Raw genomic sequence first — 6434 nt, 5'->3', positions numbered from 1 at the left:
GTATTTGACCCAAATTCCATTAGCGTTAGCAAGCTGTTTCCTGTTCTTTTCGACAACAAAGCACTTGAAAGTGACTTGCTCGTAATTACCACTTTAAAAGTGGAAAGTAGGATAACTCCAATAGCACATAAGGTAGAAGTAAAGTCCCTGTTAATGAGCGCAGTTCCATTTGCTTTTTTGATGTATTCACTACTGAAGCAGGAAGTGGGGGCGGGATATGTTGAACTACTCATTTTAAAAAATAGCCTACAGGCTTTAGTTTACAGCCACACAGACGCACACTCACCGACCACTTTATTAGTAAAACCTGTACACCTACATATTCATGCGATTATCTAATCAGCAAATCACGTGTTAGCATTGCAATGCATAAAATCATACAGATACGGGTCTGGGGCTTCAGATAATGTTCACATAAACCATCAGAATGGGGAAATAATGCACAACATGTCGAACCTTGAGGTGGATGGGCTACAACAGCAGAAGACCATGTCGGGTTTCATTCTGTCAGCAAAGAAACGAAAGCTGAGGCTGCAGTGGGCTTACCATCTGTGTAACTTACGTTCACTTTCAGTTTCAACTTTATTTGTCCCTGGAGGGCAATTGATTTTGTGGCAAGACATACATACAGACATTGAAAATACTCAAATAAAAGACAATGAAATGCATAGGCCGCACTACATACAAGGAGGGGGGAGGTGGGGAGCACAGCAATGGTCTTAAGTTGACCTTCTCAGTTATAAGACCTTCCCAATCATAAAGCTAATATAATATCACAAATAAAGTCAGAAGTTTACATGCACCTTAGCCAAAAACATTTAAACTCTGTTTTCCCACAATTCCTGACATTTAATCGTAGAAAACATTCTCTGTCTTAAGTCAGTTAGGATCACTACTTTATTTTAAGAATGTGATTTATCAGAATAATAGTAGAGAGAATGATTTATTAAAGTTTATATTTCTTTCATCACATTCCCAGTGGGTCAGAAGTTTATATACAATTTGTTAGTATTTGGTAGCATTGCCTTTAAATTGTTTAACTTTGGTCAAATATTTTTGGATAGTCTTCCACACGCTTCAACACACTCACAATATGTTGCTGAAATTTTGTCCCTTTCCTCCAGACAGAACTGGTCAGGTTTGTAGGCCTCCTTGCTCTCACACACACGGTTTCAGTTCTGCCCACAAATTTTCTATCAGATTGAGGTCATGGCTTTGTGATGGCTACTCCAATACTTTGACTTTGTTGTCCTTAAGCCATTTTGACCACATTTCTTCCACCATTTGGAAGACCCATTTGTGACCAAGCTTTAACATCATGGCTGATGTCTTGAGATGTGCTTCAATATATCCATGTAATTTTCCTTCCTCATTATGCCATCTGTAAGTGCACTAGTCCCTCCTGCAGCAAAGCACCCCCACAACATGTTGCTTCCACCCCATGCTTCATGGTTGGGATGGTGTTCTTCACCTTGCAAGCCTCATGATTTTTCCTCCAAGCATAATGATGGTCATTATCGCCAAAATTTTAATATTTGTTTCATCAGACCAGAGGAAATTTCTGCAAACAGTAAGATCTTTGTCGGCATGTGCACTTGCAAACTGTAGTTTGGCTTTTTTATGGCAGTTTTGGAGCAGTGGCTTCTTCCGTGCTGAGCGGCTTATCAGGTTATGTTGATATAGGACTCGTATTACTGTGGATATAGATACTTGTCTACCTGTTTCCTCCAGGATATTCACAAGGTCCTTTGCTGTTGTTCTGGAATTGATTTGCACTTTTCACACCAAACTATGTTCACCTCTAGGAGACAGAATGCATTTCCTTCCTGAGTAGTCTGATAGTTGTGTGGTCCCATGGTGTTTATACTTGCATACTATTGTTTGTACATATGAGTGTGGTACCTTCAGGCATTTGAAATTGCTCCCAAGGATGAACCAGACTTACAAAGTTCCACAATATTTTTTTCTGAGGTCTTGGCTGAATTCTTTTGATTTTCCCATGATCTTAAGCAAAGAGGCACTGAGTTTGAATGTAGGCCTTAAAATACATCCACAGGTACACCTCCAGTTCAGTACACCTCCTATAAGAAGCAAATTGGCTAATTGATAAAGGCTTGACATCATTTTCTGGAATTTTCCAAGCTGCTTAAAGGCACAGTTAACTTAGTATATGTAAACTTCTGACCCACTGGAATTGTGATGACTTCAACCTAAGTGTATGTAAACTTCTGACTTCAACTGTATATAAAAAAAAGCTCTGCAGAAATAAAGATTCATCAGACCAGGCTATGTTTTTCCAGTCTTTACTGTCTGGTTTTGGTGAGCCTGTGCCCAATGCAATCTCAGCGTTCTGTTCTTGGCTGACAGAATTGGAACCCGACGTGTTCTACTGTTTTAGCCCATTTGCCTCAAAGTTTGACATGTTGTGCCTTCTGAGATGCTCACTACAATTGTACAGAGAGTTACCGTATCCTTTCTGTCAGCTCAAACCAGTCTAGAGACTGTTGTGCGTGAAAATCCCAGGAGACCATTAGTTACAGAAATACTCAAACCAGCCTGTCTGGCACACACTGAGTAATGCCACAGTCGAAATTACTGAGATTACATTTCATCCACATTCTGAAGCTCTTGACCCATATCTGCATGATTTTATGCATTGCACTGCTGCCACATGGTTGACTGATTAGACAATAGCATGAATAGTGAGTGTAAAATATATATAAAATATAAAGTACATAATATACACATGCCCCCATTTATCATTTAAAACATTGATATTAAAAAAAGGAAAGTTCATGTCCATGTTATTTGTCAACTACTATAGTAGGTTAGGAACAAAGTTCTTCACTCATAAGCCTTTTTCCATGTGATGTAAAATTCTTGGTCTTTCATATTGGTAATTAACAGAGGAGCACAAAGCCTGCATCCCTTTTGTTAGGCTCCTCTGTAGTTGAATCTGATGTCCACCAATACTCCAGTCGCTTACACTGAATCCTTTGATCCATTCTCCATCCTCTGCTAGAAGTGGCTGAATGTGGAATAGCATTATCTTTTCTCTATTCTCTCACCCCTTACCTGGAACTGGCACAACTGAGACACATTTCCCAGAGCTGTGATTGGTGGCGATTGAAGATCTAGTCTTTAATAAAACATCTAATTGAAATGCTTGACACAATGCTGTTCTCTTACGCATGTGCGTTTAGATGCTGGATACTTCAGCTCCATGCAAATCGACATTTTAATTAAGGCGCAACAATGCAAGGCTGTTGTTTGTAAGAAAAATATAGATAGACAGACAGACAGACAGACAGACAGATAGATAGAGAGAGAGATATTGACACCAATTTCCTACTATTTCCTAGACAATCATAGCAGTATAACATTTGGTCACATCCATAGTTCAGCATCCTCAGTTCTTTATTTGGAAAAATTGTGGCGGGAAAGTAACACATTACACACAGCTAGGATCTGGGCTCAAGTTTAGTCAAAGAATGAGGATTTTAAACAGTCATATAGAGTTAGTTCCAAAGAAGGAACAGAAAAAAAACTTTATTTTTTGGTGAGGCACAATATTAATACAGATGATACAAAGTGTTAACGTAAAGTATAGGTACAATATTTAGGCAGAGTTAAGGCAGAAAACACCATAATGTTTAAATCTTGACAACAATTATTTCTGAAAAATTTGTGAGATGGGTATATAAAGTTCTGTGTTCTCACTGGCTGAATTTCACACAATGAGGTAATCTTACTTGCATGTTTCTCAAAATGTTTTGTGACTTGTAGGGTATGTACTGTGTGACTTGCAATGTAAAAATACAAATGAACTCTTTGTCTTATACCTTAAATTAAAAAAGTACATCAACAATTCATAAACTCTACATATGTTAAATTAGAGACCATATTGAAAAGAACATCAGCTTTCCTTTGTCAGATGATCAAACACAATTATATATTGCTTTCAAATAGATATTTTTGGATGCTAATTTCAATTGACCCTTCATTAAGCTCCATCCCCATTGGTTACCATTGCTCACTCTGACAAGCTTTGCAGAAATTTCCATAGGAATGAATGAAAGATTGCCATGTACGGCATGGCTTTTGCCAAAATATTCTCATAAACTAAATGGATAATATAAGACATTTTTTAATTATACAGTGATTTAATTGAAAACTGTGGAGACTGTGAATCAGAATTGAAGCAAACGATTATTACAGTCACTTAAAAAGAAAAAAAAAGTAATTTGATGGCAATTAAACACCGGATGATATTAGTGTAAGTGAACAGAACTGCATAACATAATACCCTCACTATGGTGCTGTGAACTCACCTGTACTAAGACCTGAATCAATACATAAATGATTTAAAGTAATGTGATTAGCTTTTAGCTAAATTATTTACCTTGGAAAATGTTGAGGTCCTTGCTAATGTTATACATATTATTTAGGAATGAGAGCTGACAAAGTTGAATCCATAGCATCCTGTTCTCCAGATTTGTTTAAAGATTAAAAAAGAAAAGAAAGAAAAAACACAAACAAAGTGACCCAGAAACACACATTTTCCCGTAAACTCTCATGGTAAAAAAAAAAGAAGAAGAAAAAGAGCTTGTCAGAGAAATGGCACTTTTAAAGGGATAGTTTACCCAAAAATGAAAACATTTACATTTATGCATTTGGCAGACGCTTTTATCCAAAGCGGCTTACAGTGCACTTATTACAGGGACAATCCCCCTGGAGCAATCTGGAGTCAAGTGTCTTGCTCAAGGACACAATGGTGGTGGCTGTGGGGCTTGAACCAACGTCCTTCTGATTACCAGATTACCAGTTATGTGCTTAGACCAAAAGCACCACCACCACTCCTAAAATTCGCTCATCTCCTCATTCCATCCCAGATTTATGTGACTTTCTTTCTTCTGCAGAACACATATAAAGATTTTTAGAAGAATATCTAATCTCTGTAGGTCCTTACAATGCAAGTGAATGGTGGCCATACCTTTCAAGCTCCAAAAGCGCATGAAGGCAGCATAAAAGTAATCCATATGTCTCAAGTGATTTAATATACACTCACTGAGTCATGTGACACCATCCGAGGTTCTGACGTGTGAACGGCAGGCTCTGCGCACTTCGCTAGATTTAACTCTATTAATGTCATAATCTGGTGAGATTCTATACACTTTATTCCATAACTGTTCTAGGAGGACAATATGTCAGAGAATTCAAAATCCTCAGGCTCTGGAGACATTACGAGACACTTACGTGCTCAAGCTGACAACCCCGTGGAGGCCCCGAGCCCGGGAGTCGATTAGGTTGGAGAAATTAGGGAAATATGGCGAGATATGTTGAACATGCCAGCAATGCTGACGAAGGTCTTTGCTGAAATGGAGGATCCTGCTGTAATACATCAATCGATCACTGCCATGGAGACGAAATTCACTGAAGTGGTTACAAGAGTAGGGGATGTCAAGAAACGGATTGATTATAATGAGTCATCAGTGAGGGAATTATCTGTGACTATTGAAATTATCAAATCCAAAGTGGATTTGGAGCATATCTGGGAGAAGTTGGAGGACATGGAGAACCGTAGCCGGCAGAATAATGTCCGTATTGTCTGCTCAACATAACAGGCCATAAGCTGGAAATTGAGTGTGCTCACAGGGTTACGGCTCGGCAATCTGCTGAGGGAGACAGGCCCCGAAAAATTCTGGCAAAACTTCTGAGATCATACGATAAAGATCTTGTGTTACGTAAAGCAAGGAGTAAAGAAAGGCATTCTTGGAAGAACCACAGCATTGTCTTGTTCCCAGACTTTGCGAATTCAACATGAGAGAAACATGATCGATTCAAGGAATGCAAGAAACTCTCACATCAATGGAAGGTCTTTTTTGTACTGATGATCCCGGCCAAGTTAAGAATGGATGCTAAGGATGGCCATAAAACATATATATGTCCCCAGAAAGCGATGTCCTTCATAGTCACATCAAACACCTTGAGACGGATAGGCTACAACAGCAGAAGAACTCATCGGGAAATTTATGAGGACCATAGTGTTCCTAATAAAGTGTTGAGTGCATGAATGTCTTCTGAAGCGATGCAATCACTTTGAGTGAGAAACAGATCAATGTTTTAATCCTTAAATATTTATCTGTTTCTCGCCCACACCTATCATATTGCTTTTGAAGATATAGATTTCACTGCTGCCTTTATGTGATTTTTGAAGCTCGAAAAGTCTGGTTACCATTCACTTACATTGTATGGACCTACAGAGCTAAAATATTCTTAATCTGAAATGGTGAAAAATCTTAATTTGTGTTCTGCAGAAGAAAGAAAGTCATACACATCTGGGATGGCATAAGGGTGAGTAAATGAAGAGACAATTAAAATTTTTGGGTGAACTATCCCTTTCAGGAGGGTCTTATTAAAATGTCAATTGGAAA

The sequence above is a fragment of the Xyrauchen texanus genome, chromosome 3 (assembly GCF_025860055.1).
Source record: "Xyrauchen texanus isolate HMW12.3.18 chromosome 3, RBS_HiC_50CHRs, whole genome shotgun sequence".
Taxonomy (NCBI): Eukaryota; Metazoa; Chordata; class Actinopteri; order Cypriniformes; family Catostomidae; genus Xyrauchen; species Xyrauchen texanus.
The sequence above is the reverse complement of the archived record's forward strand: the minus strand, read 5'-3'. Positions refer to the sequence as shown.